This window comes from Leopardus geoffroyi, chromosome A1, assembly GCF_018350155.1.
Source record: "Leopardus geoffroyi isolate Oge1 chromosome A1, O.geoffroyi_Oge1_pat1.0, whole genome shotgun sequence".
Lineage (NCBI taxonomy): Eukaryota > Metazoa > Chordata > Mammalia > Carnivora > Felidae > Leopardus > Leopardus geoffroyi.
The window spans coordinates 137746405-137769938 of NC_059326.1; the positions used below are offsets into that span (position 1 = coordinate 137746405).

Genomic DNA, 23534 nt, shown 5'->3' on the forward strand with positions numbered 1-23534 from the left:
AACTCCTGCCCGGAGGTGCTCTGGCATACAGCACAGAAAGGAAGGAAAGGACTCAGTCACCTCATCTGCAAAATGGGAATAATGATGGGTGCCTGCATGTGAGGGGTGGTCAGGAAACGGCAATTATTAGCATTTCTGACCTACTCCCAGAAAGTACTCATAGGAAGGAGTCCCCCACCCCAATGACTTAGGTCAGAGGTTCCCAAACTTGGGTAATCATCAGAGTCACCTGGGGAGCTTTAAAAATACATGTTCCTGCCCTCTGTTCCAAACCCAAAGAGAGGAATCTCCAGAGATCTACATCTTTATCAAGTTTCCTCCCTAGTGGTTCTGATGATCAACAAGGTCTGGGAGTCATTGCTCTCCCTTGCCCCCCAGGCTTGTACCCTACACTCCACGAGGCTTTGTCACCCCTGCCTTTACTCATTCTGAGAAGTACATGTGTTTAAGGAAATGGCCAGAGCCTCTGAGGGAACAGCGGGCTGCAAAAAATCTCTCAGAACAAAGAATTAAGTATCTTTATAATTATATCCAGGCCTATATTTAGGCCATGGCTCATATGGCCTCTTGAACTTCAAATAAATACCTATTTTGTTCCTTGTTTAAACAGGTGTAACAATATTGGGGGATACTAGACTTATCCAGGCAGGAAGGCAGCTCCCACAGCTGTCAGAAAGCACTGCCCTTTCATTCCTCACAAGAGGAAAAGCTAATTATACTGTCATAGAGCAAAATAAATGTACAATTTCTACCCCTGAGCTCACTGAACCACTCAGCGTAAACTTTTTTTTTCTGGGCTGCTCTCTGGCAGGACCCAGGGCCAGCTGGCTTGGCCCAGGCTCAGATGTTTCAGAAGCGACTGCCGTGGGTGATTCCGGATTGGTGAGGCCTCCCGTCCCCAGAATGCCTAACACTGTCACTTGAACCCTGCCCCCCCCACACACACACTCAGTCACACACTCCTATCCACACACACACATCCTCTTGTACACTTGCACGCGTTCCTGTACACAAACGTGCAATGTTCTTACGCACACTCAAGTGACATTCACACAAGCTTTCACACACACTCACGCTCATGCACACGCTCTGTCACACGCAGAGACACACACACCCCTCTTCTGATGCCAGAATGTACCACCCAACCATGAGAGTCTGATCCTGTGGGCTTCAGACCTCGAGTTCCCTGTCAAAATGGCCGAAACAGGGGCGCCTGGGTGGCTCAGTCGGTTAAGCGTCCGACTTCGGCTCAGGTCATGATCTCACGGTCTGTGAGTTCAAGCCCCGCGTCGGGCTCTGTGCTGACAGCTCGGAGCCTGGAGCCTGCTTCGGATTCTGTGTCTCCCTCTCTCTCTGCCCCTCCCCTCCTCATGCTCTGCCTCTGTCTCAAAAATAAATAAAAACATTAAAAAAAAAAAATTCAAAATGGTCGAAACGTTCCTGTTTTTAGCCATTAAAGTCTCATGTCTGGGAACACCCTGTCCCCCAAGGTCCTGGGCAAACTGAGATGGCTAGTCACCTTAGAAAGCATCTGCCCGGGAAGAGACCCAATACGCTTTCCCAGCCATGCAGTGTCCTGTGAATAAGGTTCTGCCCGCTCTCCTGACAGGAACACTTGCTCTGACAGCCCCACAGTTATTGACTTGGCAGAACGGACTCATCTAGACAAGTCCTCACAAGCGACAGCAGGTGTCTCCATAGATCAGGTAAAGGATATAATTTTGGGGAAACCTGGGTAGCTCAGCTGGTTAAGCATAGACTCTTGATTTCAGCGCAGGTCATAATCTCACGGTTCATGGGATTGAGCCCTGTGTCCTACTCTGCACTGACAGCGAGGAGCCTGCTTGGGATTCTCTCTCTCTCTCTCTCTCTCTCTTTCGCTCTCCCTCTCTCTGCCTCTCCCCTGCTTACACACATGCATGCTCTCTCTCTCAAAATAAATACAACTTAAAAAAAAAGTATATAATCTTGGGAATGCAAGCTTGTGCAGCCACTCTGGAAAACAGTATGGAGTTTCCTCAAAACACTAAAAATAGAACTACCCAACGACCCAGCAATTGCACTACTAAGCATCTATCCAAGGGATACAGGTGTGCTGTTTCAAAGGAACACATGCACCCCCATGTTCATAGCAGCACTATCCACAATAGCCAAAGTATGGAAAGAGCCCAAATGTCCATCGATGGATGCATGGATAAAGAAGAGGTGGTATCTATATACAATGGAGTATTACTCAGCCATCAAAAAGAAGGAAATCTTGCCATTTGCAACTACATGGATGGAACTGGAGGGTATGATGCTAAGTGGAATTAGTCAGAGAAAGACAAAAACCTTATGACTTCACTCATACGAGGACTTTAAGAGGCAAAACAGGTGAACATAAGGGAAGGGAAACAAAAATAATGTAAAAACAGGGAGGGGGACAAAACAGAAGAGATTCATAAATATGGAGAACAAACTGAGGGTTACAGGAGGGGTTGTGGAAGGGGGGATGGGCTAAATGGGTCAGGGGCATTAAGGAGTCTACTCCTGAAATCATTGTTGCACTCTATGCTAACTAATTTGGATGTAAATTAAAAAAAAATAAAAAAATAAAACAAGTTAAATTTTAAAAAAAGTATATAATCTGATGGGATAGGGATCCTACAGTGGTTCTACTGTGCATTAGAATTATCTGGGAGACTTTGAACTGTACCTTGATGCCCAGGTCCCACCAGACACCATGTGGTTTAACTCCCTGGGATGGGGCCTGGCCCTGACAGATTTCTCTAGCTTCTGAGGGGATTTGACTGCAGCCAGGATTGAGAGTCACTGAATCCAGGCAAAGTGTACATCAGCCAGGTCATTCCCTGGTGCCTTCCTGACCCTTTGCAAGTGTGTGTGGGGCTTACATAGCTGGCAACATGGCAGAGGTCACGTCAAGAGAGAGGAGCACTGAATCTCCCCACTCTTGGACTTTGAAATGGACACGTTATTATCTTGTAAACCGATAGACCCAAATTGAGTTTGCACACAAGGAGTGACTATGCCCCTAGCTGGAGGCTCAACCTGAACCTTATTTGCAAATGAAAGGAGCTTTCCAAACAGCAGTGCCATCTACAATGGCAGAAAAAGGCAGTTGCCCTACTGTATGAGAGTGAGTATTCCCATAGATGGAACAGGATGGGGATGAAGAACACCCTGGCTTGTAAATTCCTCCTTGAGAAGCGGCAGAAAAGGGGTTGGAGGAAATAGCAAGGGTTTTGGAATTAGCTGACGTAGAGCATGTATTCTTTCTCTCCTCCTGTCAGCACTGACGTCTGGCCTTGGGGAAGTTATTTTTTGACTATGCTGAGCCTCAGTTTTACAAAGTGCGTAACAATACCCGGCACAAAATGTTCTTGCGAGTACATCAGTGACCAAGCACTGGACCTGGTTTAGCGTTGGTGGTAAGTTAATGACAAATGACAGCTATTGAAAAAAAAAGGAACGCGAATGCTGTTTTATTCTTTGTGTTGTACCAGTGTTCCCATCAAATCCCCCCAAAAAGTATTCTATCCACAAGTCACATAAACAGTTAAGTTACTGGATGGAGAGTACTGAGTTCCTCTTGTCATTGTAACAAATTACCACAAACTTAGTGACTTAGAATGACGCAAATTTATTATCTTCTAGTTCTGGAAGTCAGAAGTCTGAAATGGGGTTCACTGGACTAACATCAACACGTGGGCAGGTTGCATTTCTTCTGGAGGCTCTGGAGGAGGATCTATTCCCTTTCCTTTTCCATCTTCTGGGGGCTTCCAGCATTCTCTGGCTCTTGGCCTCTTTCTCCTTCTTCAAAGCGAGCAGTTCTTGGGGCTCCTGGGTGGCTCAGTCAGTTGCGTGTCTGATTCTTGATTTTGGCTCAGGTCATGATCCCAGGGTGTGGGATCAAGCCTGGCGTTGAGTCCCACATTGAGCTCTGCTTGAGATCCTCCCTCTTCCTCTCCCTCTGCCCCTCTCCCCTGCTCTCTCTCTCTCTCTCTCTCTCTCCCCCTCTCTCTCTCTAAAAACCAAAAACAAAAACCCAGCAATTCAGCATCTTTCTCTGACTCTGACTCTCCTGCCTCCCCCTTTCACTTATAAAGACACATGTGATCTCACTGGGCCCAGCCAGATAATCCAGGATAATCTCCCCATCAAGGATCACATCTGCCAAGTCTCTTCTGCTATGCAAGGCAACACATTCACAGGGTGTGTGGATGAGGAAGTGGACATTTTTGGATGGCCACTGTTCTGCCTACTCCATGGGGACAGCTTTGTCACTTTTAAGCTTTTTATCTTCTAAAAGTCTTCCTCCAGTCTTTGACACCTGCTCCCACTCACCTGCTAGCAACTGCTGCGGAAGGCTAAAAACTTGTTTGAACCCATTAGCATGTCCAGAACATTCAGAAATTGCCAGTCAGGAAATTCAACCGTTTTCCTTTGTGCCTGCATGTGAATCTTCTCGATGGTTGTGATTTCCTAGTACATGCCACAGTAGAGGCCTAGTCTTCACTTGTAAAGTTGTTACTAGCACATTTGAGGGGACTGATCGGTGAGACAGTGCCCTGCAGAGATGACCTTGACAAGTCTGAGGACCTCTGACTCCTGACAAGTCTAAGGACTGCCCGTAGGGGCTGCCAGGTTTAAAACTTTACAAGACCGCCCTTCCCCTGGGAGGGGGACCATTGGCAACTCCTTCCATGGGTTTTTTATTCCTGCTCCAGGAAGGAAAGGCCTGAGTGTGCAACAAGCTCTTATGTTCTTCAAATGAGTCGAGAACTTAAGTCTGGAGTTTGGACAGGAAACTGGAACTCAGTGGGAGGTCTGTGAGGGTGGAGGACGGCGGGGTGGGGGGGGGGTGCTTCCAGGCTTTCAAAACACAAAACAGGTGGTTTTAGGCAGTGCAGGCCCGGCTGGGGAGTGGTGGGGAGGGGAGGGGTGAATACCAAGTAGGCAGCCTTCTGGATGGGTGGGGCTGGGCCTGCAGCCTGGGCTGGCTGCCTAGGAGTAGAGAGTGACAGGTGAGGGCTCTGAGCTTCCCTGCTTGCCACTCAGGAAAATCCTGGGACTGCCAACAGGCGTGGGGAGGCGCGTCGCCTCTGGACCGAGACACGCTCAACAGTGGGAGTCCAGCCAAACTGAAGGCCCCCTGATGGAGAAGACCGGGGAGCAGAGTGGCAGGAGCTCCTTCCTCTGATGAATCAGCAGTGATGTGGGCGACAGGGAATCTGAAGCCATGAGTCCAGCCAGAGGCACCATCAGCCAAGTCTGACAGGCTTTAATTATTTAAGGGTAAGAAATCTGTGCTTTGTAAACACGCCAGATGTCCATGCTTTTGTATATTTTGATTTCTTGTTTGTTTTACTTTTGGTTGTTGTCGATGATGTTGTTTTAGTAAAACTCGAAATAAGAAGAGGGTAGCAGAGTCCTTGTCCTTTCCTGGAAAGGCCCAGCTGGAGAATCAAGGAGTCCTTGTGCAGCTGAGGCCCCTGGTGAGGTGACTCATAGGAATGTGACCAATCTCAACTCCAGAAGTGGCTGCTTGTGAATCTCCTGGGAAGTCTTTAATTACCTCTTGAACACATTGTGTGAGTGAGCGAAATGGTGATTTTAGTGGCATGTTAGGCATGGGGACAATAAGAGCAGGCATTGAAACGGACAACTTAGCCACGTCCCATCCAGATCACCCAGAAGGCTGGATGACAGTGCTTCTTTAAGTAGCTTGGCAGATAATGCAAAATGCCTCCTGACTCCCCAAAGGGCCTTAGCTGCCCGTTTTCTCTTTACCCTCTCTAGCCCTTAAACAAACAAAAAAATAAATAGAAGTCTACAGTCTTTGCAACAGACCTGCCTGACATCAATTAACACTAACCTCCGGCAAGTGGCAGTCCTCACAAAGCTCCAAGATGTTTTCAGCGCGAGGATTTTCCTGTGTTCTCGAAAGTATGAGTAAAGTATGGGTATACTAATGGCCACTTTCCTGACAAGGCAACCAGGCTCAAGATACTAAATGGTGACACTAGTTAAGTGGTCCTGCAAGAAAGGGATAAATCCGTGCACAGAATAAGGTCCGAGGGCCCCCATTCCCTGCGTGTTCCATTAGACATTTGAAATCTCTCAGTCAAGCATGGAGCAAATGGGTGTCCAGGACTGGAGGCTGACTGATAAACCCCTGAGGTCTGATTCCAAGCTGTTGTCCAGAGAAAACTTCCACTGTTCACACTTGAGGGGGGTGGCCAGAGTGGCAGCAAAGAGAAGGGAGGAGGGGAGAATTAATTCAGGAGCTGGGAGCTGAGAAACAGATTTGGTAAGCACATACTTCAAAGCTCACTAGAGAACTCCAATAAAACATAGACTCTCTGCAGCAACCAGGGAGTGATTTAAATCCACTTGGAATTTCTAGGAGGAAGGAGTGAGACTTACCAGCTCTGCTCAGAGCCTCATGAATAATTTCACCTGACACAGGACACTGAACCAGCAGAAATCAGGGATGTACAAAGGATAAAGTGTTTCCAACTCATCTTTGTTACTCCAGTCTTATTCGTAAGTGGGGAACCAGGTTGGGTAAGGGAAGCCTAGACAGGAAATTCACCATTTTTAGACGCATTATTTTTTGTCCTTGTGCGAGAGGTGTTGGATAGGAAACACATTTTCTGGCAGCCAAAAGCTCGCTGGCTGGGTTGGCTAAGAGAAAGGCCACGCACCCACGTACTACGAGGATGTGGACAACATTGAGAACTCCCTCTGGGCTAGCTGACAGTGAAAGGGAAACTTCCAGAGAAGTAAACACCTAAGCCCCCATCGGCACAGGTGGTGCCACGGAAGTTACTCTTGTTGCCTTGAACCCCCGGCTGCGATCCCCTCACACCCCCATCTCCTTCCTCCACACTGCACATCCACTGCCCGCCAACAGATCATCAAGTTTTTGTCAATGAGGCGGCCAGTCCTGGCTCTGGGAAAGGGTGTCCCCCCGCGGGTCCTCACTGCGCTTAGATGGGCGGGCAGGGACGGCCTGAACCCTCTCGAAGATCCCAGGGGGTCTCGGTCCGCAGGAATCACCCCTGCCCCCCCCCTCGGGGCGCAGCCTTTTCCGCTCGCCCAAGCGCAGCGCACCCGCGCGCGACCCAGGTGCCCACCGTGGAGGTGGCAGCGCCGGCGGCCCTGGCAGCCAGGGCCCAGAGGTCGCTCTGCTTTCCCCCTGATGGCCGCAGGGGGGCAGGAAAGAAGGACTAAGGATAGAGGCCAGCGGAGGAGCCGGCCGCGCGGAGGGTGCGGGGTTGGGGGGCAGGGGTTGGGGGAGCACGGAGAGCGGGGCGCGAGGCGCGGAGCCCGGGCGGCGCAGGTGGCTGGGACACCGACGGGCGGAGGGCGTAGGAGCCGCCCCGAATGAAGGAGCTCGGCCCGAGACACCCGCCGCCAGCCGCCTCGACACCCGGCTCTGACGTCCGCAGCGACTCGGGGACGGGAGCCCTGGAAGCGCCGCACCCTCCCGCCGAGGGACGCGAGGGAGCGGGGGGGGGGGGTCCGAGGGGCCCCGCTGTCCCTAAGAGCCAGGGACAATCACTGCAGCCTCCGGGAGGAAAGCCGCGCTGGGAAGAAAAGACGCGAGCTGCTCCCTGCGTCCCGTCTTTCCCAAGATCCAAACCCGCCCTGCAGCCTCTGGCGACTGAGCATTACTCTCGTTTTGCAGATACCGAGGCCTGGACGTGTTGTGAGCCTCAGGGACACAGGCATAAATCAGTTACGCTAATCCTGATCTCTGTGGTTCAGATACTTTAAATCCGGGAGCCACCTTTTTACATCTAACTGGCTGGACACCGTTCTTTTTTCTGTTTTCTCCAACCGAGGCCATTCCAACTATTTTATCTCCTAGTACAGACTTCCGTATACTTCGATCATTCCACTCCAAGGCGTTACAGTAAACAGGTTCTCTTCCCCTCATCACATCGGCCCCATTTCTCTACTTTCTGCTTCCACATTTAACTCCTGACCCATCTAGACCAAAACTCCCCAAAAGTTCTAGACTAGAGAGCCCAACATACACAGAAATGGCCCAGGAAAAAAGGCGGCGGTGGGGTCAGGGAACGGGGCTATCAAAAAACCAAACTGCATTTTTGTGGTGTTTTCTTCTTTTTAACCTGATGGACATTAAATTGCTGTGTAAAATATTTCATCTGTTCAGAAACTTTATTCTAAAACGACTTGCGCATTTGTTTCACCGATGCTGTTTATTTTGGAATTTCAAATAACCCTTAGAGACCATGGACAGTTTTTATGTTCATTAAAACTACACCGGGGTTCAAAAGGATTGTGAGACCTTGCTGTTATGATGTTAATAAACCAACAAAATAGATAATGATCAAATAGAAAGCAGCATGAGGAGGAAACCAGTAAAATGTAGGCCAGTGGGATTTACAAAGTTGTCCTAAAAAACAAAGTCTTTGTCTTCCTCTCCCTTTCCTCATCCTGTTAGCAAATCGTGCTCAAGTAAGGAGAGAGTGCTTGGACAAGTCCATTGCCTGCTCCTTGGTACTGTGAGCCAGAAAGCCAGGCTCGTGGTTCCAGCTCACTCTTGCTCAGCTCAGGTGAACACCCAGCTGGTCACACTGGGGACAGAACGTGATCTGGGTGGGGCAGCACTGCCAAATAGGACGGCCCTCCACCTTCTGGAAACTGTAGCGCAGTGCTCCCAAGGCATGGGTCTGTGGGTTGCTCCTTTTCGTTAGTCCTCCAGTACCTTCCATTTCCTCAGCGTCTGCGTGGCCCAGGCTCCTGAGTTTTCACTAGCTTGCCAGTGGCCCAGGCTCCTGAGTTTTCACTTTCCTTCCTGCAGTCTTCTTTTCTGGCAGTTTGGTTGATTCATTAACATCTCCATCAGAGGGATGGGCAGGGAGCTTGGAAGTCCACTCAGCTCTTCTTAATGGTCCTTCTGGTACTGGGTTTGGTGGGAAAAGAGCCACGCTGTTGGCTAAAATGAGATTTTGGGATTATCCATGGATTTAATCTGGCCTTCTCACATCTACCATTTCCACAAGTAATTAGAGATTACTAGATACATTGAGAAGTTGCATTAGCCTTAAAGAATTTGGAGAAAATCTAAATAGGCTTAAATACCATCTTGGAGTCCAGAATGTTAAGCTCTATGCTCCAGATAATTAACATTTTTAAGGCCTTTCCCTGCTCCTGCTCCCTGCACCCTGTGGTTAACGTCACTACTGGATAACAAGTCACTGAAAACATTTTAAATATAATATATTTTGCAGGGAGGGTGAGCAGAGTAGAAACGCAGTAAATACACACTACTACCGTTGTATTCAGAGAGAATAGGCCAGGCAGCATTGGCGATTTGAAACTTCTCTATCATCCGAAAGTACATTCCGATCCGGGCAGTTTGAGAAGTTGAGAAGATTTTGATTATTAATATACATGAGAGACCGGCAGGTGGAGGATGATTTGTAGAGCCATGCCCTCTCTGTAAGCATGAGCGTGCCACCCCTCCTCCTGGAGAACACCTTGGACACACAGTGTCTGTCCAGAGCAGTGGGTGATGCTTACAGAGGGAGCATGGCCCTTCCTCCAAGCTCAGAGGGCTCCTTCCAGAGACTGTGAGCGTAGGCAATAGCATTCTTTTGATTTTTCTTTTCCCAGTGGGAGTCCTACATTAGCACTGACATGAAAATGGCATCCTATTATTGCAGATGGCTGAGAACATGGTAATCATAGTGTCTCATGCTTCCGTAGCGTTTGACAGTTTTCAAAGCAATTTTGTATTTGTTCTCTTATTTGATCTTCATAATAACTGCGAGGTAGGATGGATATTATCACCTCCGTTTCTTTCTGACGAGGAATTTAGCCATGGTCAGAAAGGTAGGAAGAGCAGAGTAGAATTAGAATCCAGCCTTCTGACACACCCTTCCATTAAGGTTCTATACCATTAAAGTTCTATAATAAAACATCACAGTTCCTTTTTTTTTTTTTAATTTTTTTTTCTCAACGTTTTTATTTATTTTTGGGACAGAGAGAGACAGAGCATGAACGGGGGAGGGGCAGAGAGAGAGGGAGACACAGAATCGGAAACAGGCTCCAGGCTCTGAGCCATCAGCCCAGAGCCCGATGCGGGGCTCGAACCCACGGACCGCGAGACCGTGACCTGGCTGAAGTCGGACGCTTAACCGACTGCGCCACCCAGGCGCCCCAAAACATCACAGTTTCTTATGTGACTGCATTATCATGCCTGCTATATGTTCATTAACTACATTGCACTCAAGCATGATAATTTTATATGGATTTAATTGTGCAAATTATACTCATGAAAAAATGGTCTCTTTTTTAATAGTCTTTTTTTAATAGTCTCTATTAAAAAAGAGACCATTTGGAATAGTCCTGTCTCCTTTGGAATACTATTACTTTTGTTGTAGTTCTGTCCGTTTGTTGTATTTCTCCCCCTTAATAATCAGCAAGGTGTTAATCTAGCCACGTTGGACAATTTCCCAAAATCACTTAAACTGACTTATAAAATATGACTCACTATTCACTTTATCCCATGGCTTTTCTTTTCCATTACTAGAATCTGAGTGCATACTGAGCTACTCCCCAAAGGAATGGGTCAAGATCACAGGTTACCGAAAACAAACAACTCCAGCACAAACCAAAGGTTTTTATGTATGCGTAATAACTACACATTTTATATCCATAGGTATTTTTAGAAAGATGGATAAAAACCTCTCTGACATACCCACATGATGGTAGTCCGATGCATGCTCAAAAAAAGCTTTTCAGCTTTTTCCATCAACACCATTCATATTTTAGAAGACGGACTTTGCAGGGGCCTCCCCAAAGAATTTCCTTAAATCTCTGCCAACCTGCGGGGAGAAGGAGTAGAGATATTACATAAATATCTGCATTGAGTTCTTGGATAGAGTTGCACAATGGCCATATATGGTGAAAGGTAGATTTTCCCTTGTGACTATATTGTTGGAATATGTTAAATGCATATGTCTCCATTTCTGCTCCCAAGAAGCTGGTGTACAGATGTTTAGTATTGGGGTCGTAGAAACGCCGCGGTCTACAGTTTACATGATGTCTAATAGGTTTCTAGAATGTGCTTAAAAGGCAGTGTTCAGAATTAGGCCTCTAACCTTCTTTGACGTAATTGTCTTTCTTTGGAGTCACATCTTGAAGGAAAGGATGAAGATTTGGAAAGGGAATTAATTTTCTCAAAACCAGACTTACTCTTTTCCTTCTGTACTTTATAGTAATCCTTTAAACTCAAAAAAACTTCAGCTAATTATGGATTTCTACCTGACTAATGTTGCCATTTGAGCGGCTACATGTCACTCTTTCTGGTTTCTGACCCCCTGTCAGGCCAATTCTGCCTGATTTCACTCATGTGCTGCTGCTTTTTATAATCTGAACATTATTTCCACTCAAATGTTTCCAGCTTTGCAAAAAACCTAGGAATCTGAAAGGCGGGAGGAAACCTCTCATAACTACTATTTGGATAATTATCACTTTCAGTTATTCTGATTTTTTTTTTTTCTGCAAAACGGATACTATGAGAAAAACATCTGAAAAAAGTTGAAGGTTTTACTTTGAAAGCTAAATTTTCTAACTCACATTTTAAAAATAGAGCTTACGCAGTCTCCCTGGTAATTAAAATATAATTTCCCCTCTATTTTCTATGCTCAATAAACTCAACTGTTACAATATATTTTGAAATGTACAACATGGAGTCTAGGGCATTAAACAAAAAAGTTAAAAGGCTTTGAGGGGATTTTTAAAGATCCAGTTTCCTAATAAGCAAAATGGACCCTGGAAAGACTTCATGGTGTTTAATATGTTTTTTCCCTATCTTCTAAATGCAATAATCTCTAACCACCACTTGATCATCAGAGATTTATATTCACTATAATTTATATCAACTTATATCTGGGATTCTTTTTTTTTTTTTTCTACAACGTTTGGCAGCAAACTGCTGGTGGAAACTAGAATGTTTCACATTAGCAGCCCTCTTAAATTATTTCTATGAAATAATTTACTGTGGATTACAAATTCTTATATGGCATTTAAAGTTAATGATTAGGCAGAGAGATATATCAAAAATATGATTAGTCACATATGTACCTGACTTGCATGGTTTTAACTCTATGTGTGTTTTACAAGAATTGTTTTCAAAAAGATATTTCTGGGCTTATGCATTTTTCCTATTAAAGCCAACGTATTTTTAAAGGAAAACAGAAATAGACATACATGCTCCTATAAACTATCTCCTCTAATTAAATGTCTATAAGATTATTTTCTATTTCTTGATGGCCATTTACAGCATAGGTATTGCTGCATGGTCTGAAACTTAAAAGAGCTCACAATGGTGAAGATCTCTCGCAGCATAACTTGAAGTCAAGATGTAAAAATCCTAAGAGAGTATGAGAGTTTTAATGAAAATTGTAATGTCTCTCTTTCACTGCCAGGAATCAGTAACGAAGTGATGTACCCCCAACAGAACAAGAAATGAAACGAAACCCAGGGCTCCTTATACAAAGCTCAGAATGAGCTCCTTCCTGACTCGTTTTCATTTTCTCTACATAGTTAAGGCTTAAAGCTGTTAGATATTTCTGTGCTTAATTCCACTTATCACCCAGGGAAGTAAGACTTAGAAGGGTGGCCATGAAAGTTGGGTTAACAGAAAATAAAAAAAATAATTAAAAAAAAAAAAGAAAGAAAGTTGGGTTAAAATTTTATTTGCATGGAAGCAGCTCCTCCCAGAACATCTCTTCTGTATCTCAGACAGATATTTCTTTTTCTCCTCCCTTCTTCTCTTTTCCTATTTCACAGTGGTTTTCTTAACTCAACTATTTATGATTCATTTCATGAAAGGCTAGGTTTTCTCCGAGGGTACTATAATGTCTCAAAGTGGTTTTAGAGACTAGCAGTAACAAGAAACTATTTTCTTTTGTGATGTAAAATAAAGTCATTGTTAATAGCCTACAACCTGCAATTAACTATTAAAAAAGGAATTTATGAGGGCTGGTTATTATCCTCCTGAAATAACGTTGTTACAAGTCTGCCCTTGTCAGTCATCTGCAGGAATCACGTGCTAGATCCCAAACAAAGGGAGGGTCTGGATCCACACAGAGGCTCGTGGCAAATTACCCCGTGACAGCCTGGCCTGATAGCCCCTTATGCCCTTTGTCACCTTTTCAAAGCAAGAGAATAATAGCCACATGTGTATTTCATCCTGATTGGACTAAAAGGCACCTGTTTGTGAAGCTGAGTTTGAATTGGGAATTAGAAAAATATTTGCATGGCTGGTAACAGCAAATTACGTGGGAGTGCCTTGGGGACATTGGGGCAGTAGCAGGCAGGGCTTAGGAAAGACAACTGGAAGCATCCTGCACACATTGAAAACTGCGTGTCGACTCTTTTCCTTCTTTCTAACACTAATATAAGTCCTAAGAAGAGCTTCCTCTTCCTCTCCTTGCGCTGTAAGCGCTTTCCTTGGCCGAAGCTGGGTCTCTCTGGCAAGCCCCTTGTGAGTCCTCTTTGGCATCAGCAAAGTAGAGAGGAAGAGAGAGCATCCTATCAAGCAGCTGAGCATGGCATGGGCGGGAGAGGGAGGAGGGGGCAAGGAGAAAGGCACAGGATTATTCACCAGAGGCTGGATTAGTCTAAAGCTCAGCAACTGGAACAGGTCTGCTGATGTTGCAGAAGCACCAAAGGTAGAGGGTCTGCCCTGGAGGGAGAGCTACAGAGCATGAAGAATAATGAGATCGTGTGTGGCTGGGGAAGGATGGGAGATGGTCTAGGAGGTGGATGAGAAGGAAGGTGGGGGGGAGAAGGAGGAGGATTAAAGAGGAGGCAAAGGTCTGAAATGGTTTGATTGGTTTCCAAGAGCCAAAGATATAAAATTCCAGGTTCTAAACCTTTATAATATAAATCATCGTTCCCTGAAGAAAGTAATAGAATCTCACTGGTAAAGTAATGGCCTTCTTTACTTAAAAAAAAAAAAAAAAAAAAAAAAAAAAAAAATTTTTTTTGCAGGGGGGAATGCAAGCTGGTGCAGCCACTCTGGAAAGCAGTATGGAGGTTCCTCAAAACACTAAAAACAGAACTACCCTACGACCCAGCAATTGCACTACTAAGCATCTATCCAAGGGATACAGGTGTGCTGTTTCGAAGGGACACATGCACCCCCATGTTTATAGCAGCACTAGCAACAATAGCCAAAGTATGGAAGAGCCCAAATGTCCATCGATGGATGCATGGATAAAGAAGAGGTGGTATCTATATACAATGGAGTATTACTCAGCCATCAAAAAGAATGAAATCTTGCCATTTGCAACTACATGGATGGAACTGGAGGGTATGATGCTAAGTGAAATTAGTCAGAGAGACAAAAATCATATGACTTCACTCATATGAGGACTTTAAGAGACAAAACAGATGAACATAAGGGAAGGAACACAAAAATAATAAAAAAACAGGGAAGCGGACAAAACAGAAGAGACCCATAAATATGGAGAACAAACTGGGGGTTACGGGAGGGGTTGTGGGAGGGGAGATGGGCTAAATGGGTAAGGGGCACTAAGGAATCTACTCCTGAAATCATTGTTGCACTATATGCTAACTAATTTGGATGTAAAGTTAAAAAAATTAAAAAATACAATTAAAAAATAATAAAATAAAATAAATAAATAAAACAATGGTAAATCTGATGTTAAAAAAATTTTTTTTTTTTACACCGTGCCTGCAAATGTGGGGGGGAAAAAAGCTCTCCAAGATTTGGGTGAATGTTGCTTAATATGAAATGCCAAAGCACAGAAGATTGGTTTTAAAATGAGAATAAATGAGAATAAAAACACAAAACTAAGAACCATCACTTCTAAGACCTTCACTTAAATAAGCATAGTCTAACACGCTGTGATGTTCATTACTGATTTCAGAAAGTTATCAAAAGCATCTGTTCAGTATGTTTGGAAAGCCAACTTGCTTAGTTCTGTGAAACAATGTCTGAGTTAGCGTCTATGGAAAACAGAATAGCACACACACGATTTTAATCCCATTATTTTGAAAACTTGGTAAAGCTTTGGTGTCATCTGAAATGGCTGATTTTCTTATTTTGTATACTTAGACAAACACTAATAATAATTTTAGGAAAAAGTTATGTAGATTTAGAAAATTGAAAATCATAATCTAGAATTGAAATTGTCACTTAAGATAGAGCTCTGATTTGTAATTGTCTGAATACAATTTGTCCCTCATAGGATCAAAACTCACCTCTAAAGGAAAATCTAAAATCCACTACAATAGTTACAAAAATTTGGAAATTAAAGACCTGCTAGAAATAAATATAACAAAACAATAAATGCCATCTGCCAAAGTATTGCTAATTTATATACTAGCAGCCTGTTTGACTTTATTGTACAAAACTTCAGAGCAGCCATTATCACGGATATTTATGGAATGATGGCCTGTGTAGTAGTCCCTGCCCGTCACTTAATCACCCAATAAATCCAAACCTGGAATATTTTCAGCAACATTCATCAAGGGTCGCTTTTTTTTTTTTTTTTTTAAGCTTATTCATTTTGAGAGAGAGAACACAAACAGTAGAGAGACAGAATCCCAAGCAGGCCCCACGCCACCAGAACCAGCCTGATGTGGGGCTCAAACTCACAAACTATGAGATCATGCCCTGGGTCAAGATCAAGAGTTGGTCGTTTAACCAGCTATGCCACCGAGGTGCCCCCATCAAAGGTCACTTTTAAGTGATGTAAACTATCAATGATAGCCTTTTATTTATTTTTTATTTATTTATTTATTTTAATTTTTTATTTTTTTTTTCAACGTTTATTTATTTTGGGGACAGAGAGAGACAGAGCATGAACGGGGGAGGGGCAGAGAGAGAGGGAGACACAGAATCGGAAACAGGCTCCAGGCTCTGAGCCATCAGCCCAGAGCCCGACGCGGGGCTCGAACTCATGGACCGCGAGATCGTGACCTGGCTGAAGTCGGACGCTTAACCGACTGCGCCACCCAGGCGCCCCTCAATGATAGCCTTTTAAAAAACCATCTACTTTTGGTCAAAATGTTGCTATAGAAAATCATCTCCCTTTGAAGTGCTATGTATTGATTACATCTGCAATCACGGTGTCAAAATAAAATGCAAAGACGACCTATGAAAAGCCTTTCTTAGTTGAATGTAGAAGAGAACCACAGACGATGATGTTCATTTTGTAACATGCTCTTATTCCGTGATTATCTATAAACAGCCAGAGCAAAAAGAGACTCAGATGAGTGGCCTTCTGGTCAAAAGATGGAAACTGATATGTTTAGCCATTGAAAACTTAGGAGAACTTGTCACTGTACTGGGAAAATAAAATCCAGTAGAAAATAGGGTTTTCTAAAATGTTTTTCTAATTATCACCTTGGTTCTCTGTGGTTCTGCAAATACAAATAAATAGAAAGCTAAGTTCATTTTTTTCCAACTCTCAGTTTAGCTACAAAACTCCTAAATGAAAACACAATTTTTCTGGTGTTATAGAAGTCAGGAGTGGTGAAGAACAGAGCTTCAAGTATTCCAGGAAAGGCTGTGGAGGGGTGCAGAGGCCTGTGGGAGCAACCAGAGGGGTGCTGGCGAGTGCTCCTTTGTCTCAGACTGTCTACTGCTCACCTTGATCCACTGGCCACATTCTTTCCTATTTTGGAAAAGTGGAGCTGTTAATGTTGGTTCAATACCATAAGAAACACTGAGCCTCCTATCACCAGCATCACCATTGCTCCTTGTAGCAAGAGAACGCTGAAATGAGCAGTTGTTGAATCCTAGAATGTTAGAGCTGGAAGGGACATTAAAGCAGTCTCTCTGGGTACAGTTTCTAACTATGTAGGGGCTAAATCAAGCATAGATTAACTCTTAACTCTCAATCCATAGTTGTTTAATAAGGAAAGATCACAAACTGGTATAGCCAACGGATTATAGATTTTAACATATTTTGTAAGATTTATACCTAAATCGGTTAAGTGTCTGACTCTTGATTTTGGCTCAGGTCATGATCTCAGGGTCGTGAGACCAAGCTCCACGCTCAGGGAGGAGCCTACTTAAGATTCTCTCTCCCTCTCTCTCTCTCTCTCCCTTTGCCCCGTCCCAACCCCCACCACCAACTCTCTCTCTCAAAAAACAAAACAAAAAAAGGATTTACACCTAATTATTTCATGGTTTTCTATATCATACATTAGAGTCCAGCTCCCTAGAATCCTAAATTAAATCTGGAGCACCTGTGTCCCATGTGAGTCATAGAGACCAGTGTTGTCCAACAGAAATGCAATGTGAGCCACACGTGCCATTTAAAATTCTCTAGTAGCCACATTGTAAAAATTAAAAAGGGAAATTAATTTTCATAATTGTGCATTGGTTATTTATTGCTGTGTAACAAATTACCCCCCAAACCTAGCTTGAAACAAACATTTATTATTTTACAGTTGCTCTGCATGAGTGGTTTAGCTGGAGAGTTCTGGCTCAGGGTTCCTCCTCAGTTTGTAGTCAGGCTATCAGCTGGGCTACATTGGGGCAGGAGGGTCTGCTTCCAAGAAGTATCACTCACATGGCTGGTTGTTGGGTGATGTGCCTCACCTCTCCTCCACGTGACTTCTCATCCTCCAGGGACTCTTGTCTTCATTTGGCATCTTCTGCATGAGAGTCTGTTCTTTACTGGTGACTGTGCTCTGAGACAGAAGTAGAGAGGGCACAAGCTAACGTAGGGAGGAAGGAGCACCCAAGATAAAAGCTGCATTTTGTAGATTTGTAACCTAATCCTGGAAGTTACATTCTATCACTCTTGCCTTTTTTTCTGTTAGAATTGACCCATTAAGTCCAGCCTACATTCTAGGGGAAGGAATTACACTTATGGGTTATTGGGGGTCATCTTAAAAGTAGCCTACCGCAAGTCTGTTTTAATTATCCCAATACATTGGGGTATTATTTATGGCATTATTATATAATGAACATAAAAATTATTAATGAGATATCTTACATTCTTTTCTTACACTAAGTCTTCAGGATCCGGTATTTATTTCATACTTACAGTTCCAACCAATTGGTCTAGCCACATTCCAAACACCACTGGGCACATATGGCTAGTGGCTACTTTAGCACGGCACATCTCTAGATGCTCTGCAGTCACCTAAAGACCCAAAGACCCTAACTTAGGGGATCTTCTTCATTTACAATGTAAGTGATTGATCAGATCTGTATCAAGGGATTACCATGTTCCAGGCACGGTGCTAAATGTGGGGAACCCCAAATCAGTAAATTACCATGCCTGCCCTAAAGGAACTCAGCCAGGCAAATAAGTTAAATTCTAAATCTAGATCAACCATTTTGGGCCTACCTCAGAGAGCTCTAACCTGTGATGGGTTCTAGAATGAAGCAGAACGCAGCCTCTCCACACTCCTCGGGAAGGTGGTGACCCAGAGTCTTTTCAGACCAGCCAGAACCTCCGACAATGACCATAGACGTCACTCACCCCCAGACCCAACTTGAGGCTATGTCTCCAGCTCTAAGCTGGAGCCCATATGTTGGCCTGAAACCTGATTTGCTTTGGATGTGGAGCAAATTAAATATTTGTTTAACTCAGTACATTGTACTTTCCACTATTCTCCATAAGCAAGACCTGTAGGGGAAGGGAGATATAGGGCATACCGTAACTATTTCAGGCTTCTTGGGTGCTTTGGAGGGACGTGTCATTGTTGCACCAAGTTTTATACATAAATGTGACTCTGTTTACATAGAACGGAAGGTCCTTAATTATCTTACCGGCTATGAATGGATTTAGCAACAGGGAGCATTATTTTTAGTCTATTCTCTGCCCTAACTCTGATAATGTACATACGTATTTGACTTGAGTCTTTTCTCACACTTTGTGTCCTGAAGCATATTTGTGCTGCTTAAAGAATAACTCTGTGCAGCCAGGACCTACCCGAGGAGTTTCCCATATCCCCAAAAGGCACTTACAGGCTATGTATTAATGGTGATATACCTGGCAATACAGTTAAAGAATTCTGGGTTTCATTGGAGATGGGGGGGGGGGGGCAGCGGGGAATGCAACATACTCTTCACTAGCAGTAGAGGAAAGCAGTTTTCTGAGTGGTTTTTCTACCAAAGTAAATAGTAGTCATGTATTTTCAAGTTAGAGGAAAATCCATGCCTATCTCAACAGGAAGAAATAAGTCTCATTCAGATGGTGTCTGGAAAAATGGTCTTGAATACCTTCTTTATTTCTTGTCTTCATAAAAATATTGTTTAGGGAAAAGAAAACCCCATAAAGACAATTTCAAGTCAAGGACCAGACATAAAACAACACACCTTTCTTACATGTAAAATTCATTTCTGAGTTTCCATCATGTATCTATGCACTGTTTCATCAAAGTGATAGTAGCTGTATCTTTCAAAATAAAATACCTTTGTTCCACAATGTGGATACTATAAAACCCAAACCAAAACAAAACACCAACAACCTGATGACACATCTCGTTTCTGTGTCTAACGTCACGATTTTTGGTTGAACCGTCATAGTCTAAGGCTCAACCACTCAACCTGGAAAAATATTCATGGGGTCTGGAACATAGAAAAATCCCTAAAGCTGTTCAGCTGGAATTTTAAGGGTGAGATTACAGCTTCTGTTTTGTGTAAATCTGTCCAGATTTAGCATTTTACAGTATCAGGTACTACTCTAAGAGCCAAGAATGACTCTGCCTAAAGGCCCCTGCACAAAGAGAGACCTCCATGCCCCAAAGTCAGGTCACATTAGAGAAAGAAGTGAATTGTCAACACTCCATTGTAAATACAATTTACACACGTCATTTTTTTTTTTTTTTTTTTACATGTAGAGTAGATTCATTCTAAAAGCACACTTTACTCCTGTTTTGGAGGTTCTAAATAAAAGAAAATAGCATTTTAATGGGCCTTTGGGAAGGCCAGCATGCTCAAACAGGGCATATATGATGGGATCTATGACTATTTTCGCTGAGTTTTAGAATGCAAACTTAAGTCCACAGTATACACTCCAGCAAATATATCTATATCTATATCTATATCTATATCTATATCTATATATCTATATCTATATCTATCTATATATCTGTTCACAGACTGATACAGCCCGCAAGCACATAATGTGTATATGGACAGTGACAAAAATATCTCGATTTTTTTTTCAATTACAGCTTTTGTTGTGATTTATTCTAACATATTCCACAAAATAAACGTTTCATTGATAGTGCAGGCAGTGTGAAGTCTGGGGGGTGTACAGCCCCCTCTTTGGAGAAAGAGGGAGACTCCTTTAGCCTTTTCCACCCGAATTTTGATTTGCTTCTTAAAAGTGGAAGCTGAGTCCATCAGCTAAACAGCCAAGCTTGAGATCTGGTTTAAACCGGGAACTCACTCCATTTGGCCGGCGTAGGCGGCTGCCAGCAAAGTCCCTGGGCTGCCTGTTCCCTAGAGCGTTTGCGTGCCCTGTTTACCCGGCCTGGTTCGGCGCGCAGGGGGGGCTTCCCGTCCGGGGAAAGATCTTGTTTACTACCCTCTCTCCCAACCCCCAGGCTAACCGTGCGGCGCGAATCCGGAGAAGCGCGCCCTCGGCGGGGGCCCTGAGTCCACAGCGCCCGGCGCCTCCCCAGCGGGAGGCGGGAGCAGGCCCCGGCTCGAGGGCTGGGCTGTAAGTGCGATCTTGACATTGCGCCCTTGTTGCCAAGACTTGTAGGGCACAAGAGCAACTGCAGCGGGTCCCGACCTGCGCCGGGAGGCTGGGACTGCGAGGTGCGGCCTGCCGCGCAGTCCTCACAGCCCTCCGGGCCCTGGTCCGAGCAGCGCTCCCGGGCCGCGGGGCGAGAAGCGGGGTGGTGGTGGGGGGGGGGGGGGAGCCGGTCGAAGCCCCTGGCTCCGGGTGGGAAGCGCTCACGCCCGGGTCTCGCCACGCAGACCTTCGAGGAAATCTTCCTAAAAACAAAGTCCTAAACTCCAGGATATTCGTGATTACGCGGAGTGTCGTCCCTGCCCAAGGGGCGCGTCCACGCGGAGGCCGCGCCTCGTAGAGCTAGCTGGCTTCCACGCAGGCCGGAGCGGTTTGGTGGCCGCCCTAGCAGGGACCTGTGCAGCAAAACAGACAACGCCGAAAACCGCAAAGTGAATTTATCGTAAAACTCACGAAGGTTAAGCTCCGGGGTCCTTCACGGCCCGACCCTCCTAAAGCCCAGAGAGGGGCGCTAGCAATGCCGGATTCCGAACTGTGCCGGTTAAAGTTCCCCTCCCCCGCCTTCCAAGCCCAGGCCGCACTCCCTGCGCGGCCCACCCGCCTCGCCGCCGCCCGCGGGGCCGGAACCGCCCGCCCCGGGCACCGCGCTCCCGGGTTACAGGGGAGCGCCGTGAAGGCGTAGCCAAGGAGTAACTCCGAAACGCCAAGCTGACTCACGCGGGGCAGAAATTCAGACTTACGACGTCATTTTCACACCTCCTTTCTCGGATTGTCTCGCGTCTCTTGAGCCCACCTCGGGACAGGCCCACACAGCAACTTAAGCCAAAGTGTTACGATTCCGAGGGATGTGTAGATTCGATGGAACTTCTCATTCTCCTAAGCATCATTTTTATTTTCTTCGTATAATAATCTCATCTTTAGGTCAAGGGAATGAATTTGATTATTAAATATCATATCTTTTATATGTTATTGAAACCAGTGTGGTGAGATGAAATATAGGCAGTATTAAATCTCAAAAACAAAACAGTACCCTAAACCAAAGCCTCCTCTTTAGGGCTGCCTCAATAAGCAGCTGGAGAGAGAAGAGGGAGGATTTCGGAATCACCAGAAAGGAGCAGGAAGGTCTCCCTTGCTTGTCATCAGAATATACACACCCACTTCTAGAATAAATAAATAAAGCATTGATTGCCTCTAAACCTGAGGCCTAGCCTGAACAAAAAAATGTCGCAGCAGTCTGCAAATTCAGATGGCTTTGCCCATTTCTATGCAAGGAAAACAGCTCGGTACTTTGAAATCTAGGCTTTTAAATTTCCTGACTCACTGTGAGGGGAGGTGGGATAGGTTGTTCTTATACGGCAAAGAAACACAAATCATTCCTGGTTAGAATCTTCCCAACTATATTCTGGCCAAGGAAATTATCAGAAGCCTACAATTACAAGAATTTTAAAAACTACCTACAATTACAAACTGCATTTTGTACTTAATCCTAAACAGGCTGAGGGTATTTTAATAAAAAATGATATCAAGCAAGTAGCATTCTCTCTTTATTTGTTGGCAATGTTGCTCTCATAGGATTTTTCCAAAACCATAGGGGTGGAAGGAAAGAGAAAAATGTGGGCAAGTGTGCGTTTTGCTTGGATCTGAAACTTCCTGATCTTAAATCTTTGTCTCTATCACAATCATGTCTAGACTCAAAGCTGGCTGTGCTTGGCTTACTAACCTGGGTTTCTGCTGTATAAACTGAGAACCACAAGTGAGCTTAGCTGATCCCTGCTGGGCAGGTGCTATACCTAACGCCCCCGTGGAGGACCGCAGCCAGGGGAAAGCCTAGAGATCACCCCAGCCACTTCCCCCAGTCCCAGGCCTAACCCGGAAAACATTTAACCTTGAGCTTTTTTTTTTTTTTTAAGCACACACTTTTCACAAGCCAGGTCCTCTCCTCTAGACCAGCGGGCCCCAGCGCGTGTCCTCTGCTGCGTGGGGAGAGCCTGGCAGCTGGTGGATCCGTCTGGCCCACAGCTGCAGGATCGGGAGCTCCTCTCAGACTCGGCTTCTTTCAGAAAACTCTTTTCTTGTCGGATGTGGTTTCCCTTTAATTAATCACTCATGCCCGCGTGTCCGCCGCGCAGCTTCCCCACTCTTCCTCCAGCCCCGCGTATGATCCGTTTTTTGGAAGCGAGAGCACAGGCCGAGCAAGTGGGGGCGGCGTGGGTGTGGACTCCGCCGGCCACAGGGCTGCCGGCTGTCCTAAGAGACCCCAGTTCGTGGTACTTTCTAAGATAGGCCTTCTGGAAGATCCACTCCCTCCTCCCGGACTTTCTAGCCAGTTGGCCACGCAGTTCCAAGCCTCGGCCTGGGTGGTCCAGGTGTTCCGGGTGGTCTAGAAGACCATGTTTCCGTCAGGTTCTCTCCCTTCTCCACCTCCTTCCCTCCCCTCCCCTCCCCTCGCCGCTTTAGGAGCTGGCATCCTGCTGGCAAGAGCCACCTTTTGCCCCCCATTCCCACCCCACTCCCTCAAGGATGGTCCCTCCAGGCCTGACGTGGCCTTCCCGAATACTGTGGTTTACTGGACTTCGCAGGGCAAACCGGCCAAGCTTCCAGAAAGTTCAGCCCCTGGATGATGTTGGCCGAGGCCTCTGCAGTCTCCTCTCCGGAAAGCCTTGGCCCTAAACCCTAACACCAGGGCAGTCTGAGGACTGTGGGCCCTGATGATGCAGCCGGTGTCCCTTCATCCCTTTTCCCTCGTTGCGTTTCGTTCTGTTACTTCCAAGCCACAAAGGGAGGCCTCCT

The 23534-nt window shown here is 45.3% G+C and overlaps 1 long non-coding RNA gene across 2 annotated transcripts in view; it reads right to left on the minus strand.

Annotated features, from left to right (window-relative positions):
• Positions 1 to 7796: 7796 nt before the first annotated feature.
• LOC123606683 overlaps positions 7797 to 23534 on the minus strand; it is a 55669-nt gene continuing 39931 nt past the window's right edge. Inside the window, exons 1-4 of one of the 2 annotated variants that reach the window (XR_006716449.1) lie at positions 21198 to 22204; positions 17598 to 17718; positions 10739 to 10865; positions 7797 to 8971 (exon numbers count right to left, since the gene is read on the minus strand). This is a non-coding gene — a long non-coding RNA (uncharacterized LOC123606683). Of the gene's footprint in view, positions 8972 to 10738; positions 10866 to 17597; positions 17719 to 21197; positions 22205 to 23534 lie in introns of those variants that run through there. The other variant, XR_006716447.1, reaches the window with a different exon arrangement.